This window comes from Bombyx mori, chromosome 24 (assembly GCF_030269925.1).
Source record: "Bombyx mori chromosome 24, ASM3026992v2".
Classification (NCBI taxonomy): Eukaryota; Metazoa; Arthropoda; class Insecta; order Lepidoptera; family Bombycidae; genus Bombyx; species Bombyx mori.
Genome location: NC_085130.1, coordinates 12808967 through 12825476, shown reverse-complemented (window position 1 = coordinate 12825476; position 16510 = coordinate 12808967). Strand labels below are relative to the sequence as shown.

At 40.7% G+C, this 16510-nt stretch overlaps 2 long non-coding RNA genes across 2 annotated transcripts; both read left to right on the top strand.

Annotated features, from left to right (window-relative positions):
• Nucleotides 1-2336: 2336 nt before the first annotated feature.
• Nucleotides 2337-3870, top strand: LOC105841271 (uncharacterized). The gene is made up of 3 exons (XR_009976513.1): nt 2337-2414; nt 3051-3156; nt 3752-3870. It is a non-coding gene; the product is annotated as an uncharacterized LOC105841271 (long non-coding RNA).
• A 463-nt stretch (nt 3871-4333) lies between these two features.
• On the top strand, nt 4334-7559 carry LOC134201290 (uncharacterized). The gene is made up of 2 exons (XR_009976514.1): nt 4334-6183; nt 6629-7559. It is a non-coding gene; the product is annotated as an uncharacterized LOC134201290 (long non-coding RNA).
• Nucleotides 7560-16510: the final 8951 nt, after the last annotated feature.

Below are 16510 nucleotides of genomic sequence, written 5' to 3'. Positions count from 1 at the left end.
AACTGGCCTTGAGTTGTTAGATCTCCTTCGGAGGCGCTCGGACGGACAGCTGTTAGCATATCCCTTTTCTCCTGGCCGAGCCTTTGCTCGCTCACATATCCTGGTGAAACCTAAAAAGAACACCGGGCCACCAATAATTCTTAGTTTCTCAATATAGGTACTCGTATCAAGCAAGGCGACTTTGGCGTTCAAATCTAGCAGATAAGTATTATAATAGTACCCGGTATTCTAAGGAAAACAGTACTAAACACATGTTCATGGATGGCTTGAACGATGAAGGGATGACGTGTAATAATCTCTTGGTCAACGGAGAGATTTCGGTTCTACGTGTCCCATGGGAAGTGCTCTGAGCAATTGTTTGTGATGGTCCATCTCTTATGGCTGCCAGGTGAAGCACAAGTCCGGTCCCGCGTGGAGTACTGCTTCCATCTTTGGACCGGGGCTCCCGAATGTAAGTAACTGGTATTTATTTGGGCCCCCGGAGTAGGGCCCATCCATACATACCATCTAGATCCACTATGCGTTTCCAGATACCTTTTTTGACACGTACCATCCGACTTTGGAATGAGCTCCCCTCTACGGTGTTCCGAGCGCTATGACATGTCCTTCTTCAAACAAGGCTTGTAGATAGTATATAACGCTAGGCAGCGGCTTAGTAGTACCTCTGGTATTACTGACGTCCATGGGCGACGGTAACCACTCACCATCCGGTGGGGCGTATGCTCGTCTGACTTCAAGGGTAAGTCAAAAAAAACCTGTTTCCCACACCCCGTATAAAATAATACTCGTTGGAGAAAGATTGTGCAGAGACTTCGTTTGCAATGTGCAATGCAATGCATAGAGACTCACGGAAAGTAGAATTTATGAAAAAAAATGTGAGCTGTCACGGGACGCCTGGCAGATGTGAAACATCGACATTATTTTGTAAAAGTAATATGCGGAAAAGAACAGTTTGTTGTTGAAAGCTAACTAAAATTTGTATGCATTAGGAACAGCTCCCACTCCTTACAAATTTGAGTTAACTTTTACGCTATCGAGAACGTTAAAAAACTCGCACTAAGTAGGAGTGGGTAATATCGGTTTTGCCGCGTATCGAATCGTATCTATATATCGAGCATCAATATCGGATATTGAATCTATATATTTTCTGAATGTATATATTGATGGATGCTAGTAGATTTTCTCGATTCATGATATTTGAGATTTTAAACGATACGCTGATATAATATCGTAGTAGATATAGATTTAAGTCAACGTTATACGGTTGGTTTTCTGATATCAATTTATTTTTTATTTTTTTATTGCTTGGATGGGTGAACGAGCTCACAGCCCACCTGGTGTTAAGTTGTTACTGGAGCCCATAGACATCCACAACGTAAATGCGCCACCCACCTTGAGATATAAGTTCTAAGGTCTCAGTATAGTTACAACGGCTGCCCCACTCTTCAAACCGAAACGCATTATTGCTTCACGGCAGAAAATAAGCAGGGTGGTGGTACCCACCCGCGCGGACTCACAAGAGGTCCTACCACCAGTAAAATATATGATATGATTTTAAAGTAATAAAAAGAACATGAAAATAAAAATATCAACAAAACTTTCCTTTATGCTTTTACCAGGCTTAGGACTGGCTACATTATTTTCAGTTTTTAGTATTTTGTGTCTTAATTTAAAATTACAAAATATACCAAAAGAGTGTAAATTTCAAAAGTTTAATACAAACACAAGAAATAAACTCAATTATTTGGATTCAACTAAAAATAGAAAAAAGTGTACTTTAAAAATCAAACACAAAAAACTTTTAAGTATTTATAAACACTTGTCCAAAAATTCTAGTTCAAGGTCAAAGCGCGTGAAATTAAATTCAACGATGCAAATAGGCTATACTGCATTCAAGTTAGGGTCGAAAGTTGAAACTTCTTTCCTTAATTGTATCCTGCTGATACGCTAAGAATAATCTACAGACATATGGACTTAAATATAAGGTTTACAATTGTATGGATAATGCCTGTTTCTGTTTCATTCATCACATGATATCCCTATCGTGCGCTCACTCACTCTGGCCGATTCGATACGAACCAAACGAATATTGCTGATATTCACGAATCGGTACGTTATGCCGATGCGCATCACATCCAGCAATATCGTGTATCGGCTGATATCGTTATATAGATTTCGATTCACGAATCGGTACGATATGCCGATGCGCATCACATCGAGCAATATCGTGTATCGGCCGATATCGATATATAGATTTCGTGCGGGGCGATATCGGATTCAACGATATTGCTGCGATATATAGATATTTAATCTATATACGATTTATATCACCCACTCCTAGCACTAAGCACACAGAGCACCGGGGTACGTGAGGAATGTATATCTTCACGACGATTTGGAATTAGAACCGTTAAGTAAGTATCTGAAGGCAGTGTCTGAAAGCTTTTCATCGTGGCCGCCGCTAATTTAATTCGTCGTAAGGATAAGACGCCCGGTGCATTCGTATCGAGCGATGCAACGATGTTCGAAACCCGCAGGCGGTTACCAATTTTTCTGATGAAATACGTACTTAACAAATATTCACGAATGACTTCCACGTTGAAGGAATAATACCGTGTAATAAAAATCAAACCCGCAAAATTATAATTTGCGTAATTACTGATGGTAGGACCTGTTGTGAGTCCGCGCGGGTAGGTACCACCACCCTGCCTATTTCTGCCGTGAAGCAGTGACGCGTTTCGGTTTGAAGGGTGGGGCAGCCGTTGTAACTATACTTGAGACCTTAGAACTTATATCTCAATGTGGGTGGCGCATTTACGTCGTGGATGTTTATGGGCTCCGGTAACCACTTAACACTGTTAAAAGACGGGCTGTGAGCTCGTCTACCAATCTAAAGAATAAAAAAACATACAAAGTTCGTGAACTTACAATATTCGTTGATGTGTCAATAAATTGTTATCAAACCTTGGTTTTATAAGTTCAAAAAATTCAACAAGCAAATACTAACTAGTGTAAAAAAAAATGTTGGAGTATCTTTTCTTCTTCACTAGCGGTTTACCACCTAGGACCCTGAGGTCTACCTGCATTCCTTTACTGCTTCGGTACAGCACCAGTGCGACACACCCGGCGAGAATTTGTCAAAATGTACTCCCAAATGTATGTACTGAATCCTTTATTAGAGATACATCCTACTTAAGACAGAAAAATTGAGTTTTAATTGTTTCTCTCATAAAAATTGTAACTCATTAAACCTTTTTTGGATAGTCAATGAAACGCAAGCAAGTTGTTTTTTTTATTATTATTAAGCGAGCATACGCCCCACCTGACGGTGAGTGGTTACCGTCGCCCATGGACTTCAGCAATGCCAGGGGCAGAGCCAAGCCGCTGCTTACCGTTAAGTACTCTCAACAAGCCTCGTTTGAAGGAGGACAAGTCAGTTTCGCTAGAAGCTTGTGCTTTCGGTTAAATAGTATTTTTTTGACTGCATAATTTGACTTACCTATATAAATAACGAAAACGAATGCAATAAATACAAAAAAATTACAGGCAATACCGTCTTTACCATAAGGGCGCACGGGGCCCGTGCCCAGGACCCCCATTTTCAGGGGGCCCCGAAAGACCGACAATTTCTCTCACACGTTTATTCTCAAAACATTTTTGTCGGGCACATTACACTTTTTTCACGAATCAGTAATCAGAAGGTATTTACAAGGCATATACTATGCCTATAATAGAAGATTTTGCTCAACAGAAATCCCGAAAGAAACCGTTATCGAAATCGTAACCAAAAAACCAGCAGCATTCTAATATCATTAATGACACATTATATCATACTGTATTTGATTACCCATAATAAATGGTCTCACACTCAATAAAAAAATGTTATTATAATTCGCTTTTTTTACTTTCCAAAAGGGCCTCAAATTCTTGTGTGCCCAAGGGCCCCATCCTAGTTTAAGACGTCCCTGATTACAGGCCGTAGTAGGCACTTCGAAACGTTTTGGTATATTTTATTAATCACTAGCTGACTCCGGCAGACTTCGTAGTGCCTCAATCGATAAATAAAAGACCTTAACTTTTGTATAAAATAAACTGAAAACAAACAAAAAGAATCCGTCAGACGGGGGACACATCAAAGGAAAAAAATAATGTTATTTTAATTTAATTCCGAGTATTTTCATATTTATCTACCTTTTAAACCTTCTCTGGACTTCCACAAATAATTCAAGACCAAAATTAGCCAAATCGGTCCAGCTGTTCCCGAGTTTTAGCGAGACTAACGAACAGCAATTCATTTTTATATATGACGGCGTTAACGATATTTATGTTATATAGCACGTGCAATAGGAGTGACTCACACAAGCCAGGTGCGCCGGCCGTGTCGTTCCACTCGTAAACAACAGCTGCAACAGAGGTGACTCATAAGCCAGCTGCGCCGGCTAGTATAAAAAGGCGGAACGTGCCTTGAAATGAACATTCGTTGGACTGCGCTTGCCTGGTGCACTTACTATATCCTTGTTACGTTGTGTGATTCAGTGACTGTTGTACGTACTGGTTAAAGTTGGACAAGTGTTAAAGTGAATTGTTAAGATAACATATTGTTGATTAAATCAAGAATCAAAAAAGTGACATCGTTTTACTTGGTGTTCAACAAGATAATATCTACCCTCAAGCTTACATCAGAAGTGAGATCAGGACTCTACTCTCACTGGCGTGACGTGTTTGAACATGTTCGAAGTACAGCAAAAAAAACATGATGCAGATCAGAATACTAGTAGTGGTACGCCACAAGAGCGTGAATGCAGCATACGTAAGTCGTGTAATAACGTCTCTATTACCTCGATGGAAGATCTGAGCCACGAAGAAATCGTCACATCTTACGTTCTGGCTCATGTTTCCCAGTTTGACTGTCGACTTCATCACATGGCATTTACTAACGGAAATACAACACGTAACAAGCTATTGCAAGAAATTAAGGCAAGTGCAAATCTTAAGTGAAACTTCGATCGCAATAATGGATCTGTCATGACGAGTGGGTAGTTCCGACACGAATCGTTTTTAAGCCAATGACTACTGCTAGAGTTACATGGCACTAGTACAGTAAACCAGGACATGAGACTGTGAATTGTCGCTGAAATTTTAGAATCTACTCGATTCAATACCAATAACACTACACGTTCGATGACTTCGGGCTCCAGCAAGCAAGCAAACAAGAAAGCAAGCAAGTTTCCGTGGGGAAGAAAAATTGACACATCTGAAGTCGTCGTGACCTGTAAGATAAGACGTCCGGTGCGTTCGTGTCTGGCGATGCGGCGGTGTTCGGGTTCCGCTGGCGGATGCAGGTTTTTCCGGTGAAGTGCGTGCTTGTGCGTGCTTGACAAGTGTTCGCGGTTGGCTTCCTCAGTGTGGGAGTAACATCGTGTAAGAGAGGTGGAACCCGTAAAATTGTAGTTTGCGTGGTGGCTGGTAAGATTTGTTGCGGTAAGAAGTTTGCATGGTGGTAAAATGTCTTGTGAGTCTGCACAGGTAGCCGGAGGTGAGACTTCCGCGGTCGCGGCCCACCCAGTCCGCGAGAACCGGGCAGATCGCCTCGACGGTACGGAGGCCGGCCGACGGGTCCGCCAAACTACGAGACCACGCCTCCAGCACGGACTGCCGATATTAGAGCCCCCGCGCTCCGGCTGCACTTGCGCTAGGGCGCGCCGCCTCGTAGGAGACTGTGAGGTATCATTGAATAACTCTGACTGCGATCGCGCGCTGCCGGCGTCGCAGCGCGGCGACGTTCTCGTGGGTAAGGACGTGGCACCAGACGGGTGCTCCGTATAGTGCCATCGACCGCACGGGTACCATCACCCTGCGTATTTCTGCCGTGAAGCAGTGGTGTATTTCGGTTTGAAGGGTGGGGCAGCGGTTGTAACTATACTGAGACCTTAGAACTTCTATCTCAAGGTGTGTGGTGCGTTTACGCTGTGGATGTCTATGGGTTCCAGTAACCACTTAACACAAGGTGGGCTGTGAGCTCGTCCACACATTAATACGAAGAGCATAATCAAACGAAATTAGATACGAAGTTTAAAGGGCCGTTTAAAGTAGTTGAAGTATTGGATGGTGTCGATTTAATTTTGACTCTCACACATTCGCTTAAGGCTCGAGCTGCTACTTGCCTCACAAAAATACAGCCTGGTAAGATATCCTGGCCTACTATTAAAGAGATGCTGACAAAATTATCTAATGATGCAAGACCACTTCGACCTGGTTATTAAATTTGAAATGGAAAGCAAAAAGGGACCAGCTGAAGCCGGTATCCGGCTATGGCAACTTATAAAGAAGATTCCCGACGCTAATGTGCCAGAACAAATAGCCACCGGATTTGTTATATCAATACTATCGCAGTGTGGTGAAAGAATCCGTCGGGAATTGAACTCTGTCGTTATTACCACAAAAAATCGTCTATTTCACACATTACGTGGCTTTACCCTCAAAAGAAAAAAAACGAAGATCCTGATAAAGAACCAAAACGCTCTCGAAGTTTTTTTCCGTGGAAGCTGCCATTTCTGCGGAAAACCTGGGCATCGTGCCGAAGGGTGTTGCGACAGATACTGCTCTCAAACTTTTTTCGATATTCCAGCAAAACCTGAACAACCTCCTCATCCGTGGGCGCCCGGCTCTCGCCTGCAAGTCAGCTGTTACGTGTGCGGTGATGCGAGTCATGTAGCTTCTGGGTGTTCCATGCGCTACAAGAAGAAAAACTACACTGCTCCAGGTGCTGTGGCAGGTCCAACCAGAGACGTCAACGTGTGTTCCAGAGCTTCAGTGTGTTACAGATAAGTGGTTTTGGCTCCCCCTTTATGTTCCATTCAGGGTCAGAATGTAGTCTTATAAAACAAAGCCATAGTAATTTATTCAATGGTAAGCGGTTTCATGAACAAGTCACCGTAGTCACCCTAGACACGTCCTTACGGATCCATCAGATCCAATAACTCTTGCATTAGATACCTTCAGCTCTAACACTAGGAGCAGGCTGAGGAACCCCAGTAATCGTACTCGTCGAACTCGACAAAGAGGTCGACGTGCAACCTAACCCATGCATCAGCCCACTGAGTTTCTCGCCGGATCTTCTCAGTGGGTCGCGATTCCGATCCGGTAGTAGATTCATTCGCGAAGCAATTGCTCTTGAGTTGTTAGGTCTGTGCGGAGTCGCTCGGGCAGTTGTTAGCAAATCCCACCCCTCTTGGCTGAGCCTTTGCTCGCCCACCCGTCCTGGTGAAGCGGGAAAGGCCTCCGGGCCACCAGTAATCTTTCAATCATCTGCAGTTTTGGAAAACGATAGGTATAAGTTGAGACATGTAAATGGTTCTAGTGTACAAAGTTCCCCATGAAAACTTACGCGAAGTACCTCGAGGCCCGTCAGGCCTACTAGAAATTTCTGAAAATTATAGTGACGATGACGTGACGGCGTACACAGATGGGTTAAGTAATCTTATTCATGAAACTGATCTTAATGATGACGACTCTATCACTGACAATAGAAGCGACATTTTTGTTCGCAAATAGCGATACAGCAAACATAGTCTGTAGGTAGTGATACAATGTCTGTAAGCTGAGGCAACTCAGGTGCAGGTGTTGGAAATGTAGAAAACGATGGTCGGTCTCGCACTATTTCTGAAGAAATTCCGTATAAATGTTCTGGTTTAAGAAATGTTTTAACAAACGCTACCGTACACGCAGATTAAAAAAAAAAAGAGAATTGTATGTGGCTAGAGAGATGTTAATCCGGACTAGCAAAAAAAAAAGAGAAAAAAAAAAAAAAGTGTGAAGTCATTGAAGGGTCTGTCCGGTCCAATGGCTTGGCTATAGGGATTTTCATCCAGATTAGCCACGACAATTAGCTACAGGGATTGCGATTCGGTCTAGCATTATCCGGTCCAGTTCGAAAAACTGAAGGGATAACAATTCCGGTCTAAGTTAAAAGGGACATACTTACATACCTGAAGAGTTTTAAATGAACTGGCCCAGGTATGTAAGCAGTCTGAAGGTTATTTATAGCCAATATAGGATTTTCTGAAGAATTATGCGAACCGAACCGTACTAGATTGTTAATATCATAAACCACGTTTTAAGTTGCATCCGTTAATGTCAGGATGAACGAACACGTTTGTTGTTCACAGACATACCATAAGAATGCGCGCACGAGGACGAGCGCACGTCAGTATGGCCGTGACGGCGTTAACGATATTTATGTTATATAGCACGTGCAATAGGAGTGACTCACACAAGCCAGGTGCGCCGGCCGTGTCGTTCCACTCGTAAACAACAGCTGCAACAGAGGTGACTCATAAGCCAGCTGCGCCGGCTAGTATAAAAAGGCGGAACGTGCCTTGAAATGAACATTCGTTGGACTGCGCTTGCCTGGTGCACTTACTATATCCTTGTTACGTTGTGTGATTCAGTGACTGTTGTACGTACTGGTTAAAGTTGGACAAGTGTTAAAGTGAATTGTTAAGATAACATATTGTTGATTAAATCAAGAATAAAAAAAGTGACATCGTTTTACTTGGTGTTCAACAAGATAATATCTACCCTCAAGCTTACATATATATGGATAGATGTGTTTGTTAATAACTCCTAATAAAAAAATAATAGCAGAAATTCGATCAAACAGTTTTTTATATTAAACATCTAATAGACAGTGTTTAACTATTTGACTGCGGTGTAGGTCACCGGTGTCCTACGCGGCGCAGTGAAGTAATGATGTGGATTTCTGTTACTAAGGCGCCGGAATTGTCTAGCTTTGTCTTCCATTGTTTTTAAAGTATGTTTTAGTCTTTCAGGTCTCTTAGAAATAGATTCCCAGAGTCTACTAGGTATTCCGGCGCCTTAGTAAGAAGATCGAAGAAAGAAATCGACATAATTACTTCAGGGCGTCGCGTAGGGCACCAGTGACCTATATGGCAGTCAACGTGTTAAAAAAATGTTATTTCTTACTTATCTCAATGATTTTTTTTATTTTTATTTTTATTTTATTGCTTAGATGAGTGGACGAGCTCACAGCCCACCTGGTGTTAAGTGGTTACTGGAGCCCATAGACATCTACAATCTAAATGCGCCACCCACCTTGAGATAAGTTCTAAGGTCTCAATATAGCTACAACGGCTGCCCCGCCCTTCACACCGAAACTGCTTTACGACAGAAATAGGCAGGGTGGTGGTACCTACCCCTGCGGACTCACAAGAAGTCCTACCACCAGTAATTACGCAAATTATAATCTTACGAGTTTGATTTTTATTACACGATGTTATTCCTTCACGATGGAAGTCAATCGTAACATTTGTTAAGTACGTATTTCATTAGAAAAATTGGTACCCACCTGCGGGATTCGAACACCGGTGCATCGCTACATATGAATGCACCGGACGTCTTATTCGTTAAGCCTTGTTCGGACTAGGCGAGTATTTTAGTCGGATACCGAGTAATTTTATGGCTAAACTACTCGCTACTCGCCCGAAAAAGTAGAACAAAATGGATTGACTTGACTAAATTATTTACTAACCTACTCAACTAAATTTTTGGTGCTCAGACACATTTAGCTACTAAATTACTCGGTACTCGACTAAAATACTCGCCTAGTCCGAACAAGGCTTTAGGCCACGACGACTATTAGCTAATGAAATTCAGCGATACATTGAGGGGTCTAAATTTGTATGTTTTTTGCTCTTCTGTCTCATCCTGGCCGGAACTGTGTGCTTAGTGCGAGTTTTTTAACGTTCGCGATAGCGTAAAAGTTAACTCAAATTGGTAAGGAGTGGGAGCTGTTCCTAATGCATACAAATTTTAGTTAACTTTTACGCTATCGAGAACGTTAAAAAACTCGCACTAAGCACACGGAGATAATTACCAATAACCGTGTACAATGAGTGTTTTCAAACTTGATGCAAAAAAAAATTCAACATCTACATGTCTGGATTGAACGCGCTAGAGCCACTAAATTTAAAAACCCTCAAAAACACAATAGAGCAACACGATTGACTGGAACCAGCCTTGCTAAAATTATTTATCACTAGCTGAGTCCCGCGGTGTTATTGTCGTACCGCGGGTGACGCCGCGAGCCGAATCTAGTCTATAAAAAGTAGCCTAAGTTACTCCTTATACATCAACTACCTATCAGTGAAAGTCCCGTCAAAATCGATCCAGCCTTTCCAGAGATTATCCGGAACCAATAGACAGACAGGCAAAAATTGTAAGAAATGTTATTTTGGTGTATGTACTGTATATATCTATACTTCTATACTAAGCTATACTAATATATAAACCTACAGTGGTTTTTACGGATGTTCCGTTATAACTACTAAACCATGCATCCGATTGACTTGAAACTTGGTATCCATGTAGAAAATACATGTACTTAATGGATAGGCTAATATTTGAGGATTAATAATGGATAGGCTATATATGAGTGTTGGACTCCCTAATAATAATGACAATAATTAATAATGTTAATTTTAAATGCCCAGCGAAGCGGGCGAATACGGCTAGTATATCCATATGCATGTAGTAAAAAGCGGTTATTTCAATACTACAAACAGACTCCAATTTTATTTGTATGTATAGATAAACAGTGTTCACACCATTTGTTTTTTAGTCTAATTTATTTTTTCTCTTTGCAGAGGCGAACAACGATTCTGTATTCCTAGTGACATTCTAATAACTTCTAATTCTTCACTTCTAACTTCGAGTTCACACAATCGCCTTATCGAAATAGAACAATACGCGATAAGACGGTCAATAACTGTAGTCACAATTTTTTTTTTAACTAAAATAATTTGTTAGTATATTTTTTTCCTACCTATGCTGATAACCTTGAGAGGCTATTTCAGCTTCACTCTAACATGTAGGTGAGCTCACGGGGCTCAAACCTGACGACGTTGCTAACACTGGCCGAAGCAAGAGCCGTGCTTCGCAGAATCTATCGCCGGATCGGAAACGCGACCCACCGAGAAGATCTGGCGAGAAACTCAGTGGGCTGTGTCTATGGGTTAATTCGCTCGTCGAGCCCTTCGTCGCAAGCGACGGGTTCGACGAGGACGGTGACCGGTGCTTGTGGTACCTAAAAGCACCGTTAATGGATCGGTGTTAATATAGTTATCTCGTGTTGCGTACAACGAAACATAAATAAACAAAGTTATACTCTATTCCAATTACGAAATCCCTTTTGACACTTCTTAGAACGTAACTCTTCACGCTTCGAATACTTTGAAATGATAATCAGTTTTTTGTTCATGGTCGCAAACATCATTTAAAAAATACACAATCAATCTAAATCATTATGCATTTTTTACTGGTGGTAGGACCTCTTGTGAGTCCGCGCGGGTAGGTACCACCGTCCTGCCTATTTCTGGCGTGAAGCAGTAATGCGTTTCGGTTTGAAGGGTGGGGCAGCCGTTGTAACTATACTGAGATCTTAGAACTTATATCTCAAGGTGGGTGGCGCATTTACGTTGTAGATGTCCATGGGCTCCAGTAACCACTTAACACCAGGTGGGCTGTGAGCTCGTCCACCCATCTAAGCAATAAAAAAATAAAAAAAAAATACACAATTACATATTAATAACATCTGTCAAATGGGACTTCGTAATTGGAATAGAATATAGGTTAGGACTTTTTGGCGGGAACGCGAGGAGTGAAGTTGTGTGATTTGTTTTATTTTGTCTATTTAGTGTTTCTTCAGGTCTAAATGTGTAATAACGGTCGTTTATTAACTTTTTAGTATCTGTGAAAGTGCACAAATGTGGGAAAATAAAACAAAGCCGCTGGACGTAACTTCTCGAGATCCTCCAAAAAGTCCATTGAAAAAGTCTCAGTAAATAACCACCATTTTACTGAGATTATATTTCATCGCATATCATATCATCTCATTTCATTTAATTTCATCTCAATATTTGGTGTTGTGGACAATTTAATAAATTTCAGATATATATTTAAGCTTAGAATACCACTTCAATATTTCTAGCACACAGATATCTTTTCAATTATGCTCTATAACTTTTCTCCTCTTTGTTAAGCGTTTTTTGTTTGTTTAGTTACTTAGTATTGCATCAATACTAATAATACAATAATAAATAAAGAAAAAAAAATACTTATTTTCTCAAAAAATATATAACAATAAAGTATTGTTTCAGATATATATTGTTGATTAATGTCTCAAATTAATCATCTTATCATTTTTCATAAAAATAAGACTATAAATTTAAATAAGACTTGTCCATAAAGGTTTTAGTTGCCAGGTCATGAAATACCTTAAAAAAAAGAATATAGGCTATTTTCGTCAGCCGTGACTAAAAACGTTTCATTTTGTAACAAGTAATTAATTGGCCAAATAAGGAAAAATGAATCGTCTGGTTAAAAAATATACGTATATATTTCTTATCGTTAAGTATTGCTTCACTCAAAATATTTTGTAGAAACGGCCGGTATAAAAAAAGCCAAGTACTTTTCGGTTCGACCTTAATTCATGTCGTGGTTAAGTTGGAGACATACCGGGAGAATTATTTATGTACACTATTACTGATTTTATATAAAGGGTTGTCGCGATTCGCTTAGTCGATATTTAAGTAGGTATGTTACTAGTATTTTTATTGTTTTTTCTAAAGTTGTTGTGATTCAGTTACTACATGGCAAAATATTTGGTGTTGTGGACAATTTAATAAATTTCAGATATATATTTAAGCTTAGAATACCACTTCAATATTTCTAGCACACAGATATCTTTTCAATTATGCTCTATAACTTTTCTCCTCTTTGTTAAGCGTTTTTTGTTTGTTTAGTTACTTAGTATTGCATCAATACTAATAATACAATAATAAATAAAGAAAAAAAAATACTTATTTTCTCAAAAAATATATAACAATAAAGTATTGTTCCGTCGGTAAGAGCAACGCCATCTATCGTCGAATAGCAGAAGCGCATACCAAAACTACCCCCAGCGCGTAACAGTATGATTTTATCAACGGTTTCGCAACAGTTTTTTTGGAACGAAGTTCCTTATGGGACAATGCGGAGGGATGCCCTAACCGGGAAAAAACGTCCGTAACGTAAGGTTTTTATTAGTAATGCACACAGTGTACGACTTAACTTTGTAATAACGTACAAATTAGTAATGCACACAGTGTACGACTCACCTTTGTAATAACGTAAAAAAATTACATTTTTTTATCATTCATTGAGCACGATCTCAGAGCGTTCGTTTGCGCAATACACTAACTCTTATGCAAGCAACCGTGAATGAAGTGTACCACAATAAGTTCGCACGTTACCGAATGACCGTGGGTTGTTGCGAAACCTCCAGTTTTATTTTCTTTATACCTCGAATAGAACTTAAAATTAATATTTTTATATTAAGGAACTTCGTTCCAATCCGGTGTCCCGCGACACCACACATCTTTTTACCTGCGCAAGTGCCAGTGCTAGTAGCCACGAGAGGCTATTCTTGCTTCAATTTTCCTGGAGGGTGAGCTCACGGGGTTCAGCCAGAGAGAATTTTGCTAACATCAGCCCTAGCAAGAGTAGAACTTCACTGAATTAATTTCGCTACAATTATTATCATTAAAAATAATATTATGAAAATAGTCCAATTTTTTTTTATATTAGAGAATAAAACAAAAGACAAAAGCTAGTACATATCGAGGGGTCAAAGGATATTTGATTATTTTTTTTTGGTCAGGAGGAAATCGCCGGACATCCGCCCGCCATCCTCAGTGGAGGGAGGGCTGTATATCGTGAACAACTGTATATCGAAGGTTGAAAGGCTATTTAGATTAAGCGACATTTTTGAAACTTTGCAGGAAGGGAGCCATTTATTCAATATTTAAAATTTTAAAAACATATCTCAACAAAAAAACTTCTTCAGCTTTCTGGATGGAGTAAACTTAATTGAAGTTCAATTAAAAACATTGAATTGTTGATGCTACTACCAAATAAAACGCTAGTTTAATCACAAAAATAAATGTCGCGAAAAATCGCTTTAAGCCAAATAGCCTTACATCCTTTGATATCACGTATTGTTTGGAAATCTCGGTAATAAACGTATCTATTGATCAACACAGAAAATAAACGTTATATTGAATGCTGAATTAGGTTTTTTTTTTGTCAGGAGTAAATCGCCGGACTCCCTCCCTCCACTGGGGTTGGCGGGCGGGGCATGTCGGAGTCGAACCGACTAAAACCTCCTGTCGCACAACATCCCACGTCCGAACCTCGCATGAGACAGAACTCATGAAAAGGCAAATGGGGGGAAGCGTTTAGTGCGGAGCACATCTCTCCCGTCACCCTCCCCCTCAGGACGCCGAACCGGCGGTCGTCGCCTAAAAGCACCGAGAGTGAATCCGGGGGATCCGACAAGACGTGTCTGATATTGAATGATAACGTTTAAATGCATAGACGTAGTCGCGTAATGCGTCTTTATAGCGACAGCGACAATATTTTTATACACGTACCTAATGTTTTATTATATAACGCCATTTTTATATAAGTTTAAGTTGAACAGTCCTCTGTACATCATGTCGAGCAAAATCGAGGGACTGCTACTTGCCCTTGCATATGGAAAAAAATATCTAAAAAAAAATAATTATAATAAATAGTGTGATACCTACTAATGGTTTAGTTTTTAAGTTACTAACTTAGATTATAAGTGATTCTAACAAAAAGTTTGTTTTTAATTGCCCTTGTAGGCAGACCAGCTTACGACTCAGCTGATGGTGAGTGGTTACCGTCGCCCATGGACTTCAGCAATACCAGGGGCAGAGCCAAGCCGCTGCCTACCGCTTAATACTCTCCACAAGCCTCTTTTAAAGAAGGACATGTCATAGCGCTCAGGAAACACCGTGGAGGGGAGCTCATTCTATAGCCGGATGGTATGTGGCAAAAAAGACCTCTGGAAACGCACTGTCCATGAACGCAGCGGTTCCAGGTGATATGGATGAACTCTGCTCCGATGGCGGGAGGTGCGATGATAAAAAGAAGATGAGGGCATCATCTCAAACAATTCCAGAGCACTCCCCATGGAACATACGGTACAAAATACAGAGGGAACCAAAGTACCTCCGCAGACCCAGAGGTGCCAAACGATCCGTGAGAATGGGATTATCGACAATCCGAACGGCCCTCCTCTGTATGGAGTCAAATGGAAGAAGCTGGTATTTGGGAGTCCCGGCCCAGAGATGGGAGCAGTACTCCACGCGAGGCTGGACTTGTGCTTTATAAAGCAAAAGTCTTTGTCCAGGCGCGAAATACCGCTTCGCTCTGTTAAGGACTCCCAGCATTTTGGACGTCAACTTGGTTTTGCCTTCCAAATGACTCCGAAATTGGACATCACTCGAAATGTCGACCCCAAGTATCCCGATACTCACGGAAGGTTGAAGGGATACTCTTTGGAATTGCAGTGCAAAGGGGTCCTTCTTCGCAGTGAACGCGCAAACTTGTGTCTTCAACGGGTTGAATTGAACTAAGTTCGATTCGCCCCACTCGGAGACTCGCCCCAGAGAGTTCTCCACTTCAGACACAAGTTTAGATCGTCTCTCTTGCACCACGCTCCAAGAGAGACTCTGATGGCCGATATATCGCGCATCCCCCGTGCTGTCATCCGCATAGCAATGCATGCCATCAATAGACAGCGTGTTATTAATATACAGGTATTGTTTTTAATGAAATAAAGATATACGTACGTATATTAATAACTAGTGGTTAATTACTCTTATTTGTAATTTGTGAGATGGTAGTCCAGGCAAATCCAGGAAATTTAAAAATTCTGCCAGATAGTTGACTACGTCATCGTGGTCTGAAACTGTGTCAATTGATTTGTAAGGAAACAACTCTCCTGAAAAAAAAATCTGCTGGTCGCATTGTGATGATCGACATCTTTGTTTCTGGCCGCCAATATTGCTCGTTCACGCTATCGATTTAGCTGAAATAGCCTCTTAAGCTGTCAGCGAATAAATAGGGGAAAAAAAGCTGTCGATTATGGTTTCTGAATTTGTAATCCGTAAAAACACGATAAATAAGCTTCTCTTTTGAGTCGGTAACGTGACGAAAATCTGTGGGTAGTTAGTCCGGTCGAGATATGAACTGCGACCTTAGCATTTCCAATATCCAATAACTGCTTCGACAACATAATCGCAGTCTGATCTTATTGCAAAAGCACGTTGTTAATTGTAGTGTCTTTACATGCCTCCACAAATGCCTTTAGTTCGTCAGCAACAGTTGATTGGCGAATGATTGGAAGAGTCTGACGAATATCACCTGACAACAGAATCATGGCTCCACCAAAAAATATCTTTTAGCGTTCTGTCCAGTGCCTCCAGTGACCTGCCACCTCGTACCTACATTTATTTTGGTGATGTTGCTAACTAGATGGCGCTAATACAACCCCACACAAATAAAGTTAATATTAACATTAAAAAAAACATTAACACCGACTGAGTTACTACTCGGAATGAATTATCGACTGAATTAAAATAAA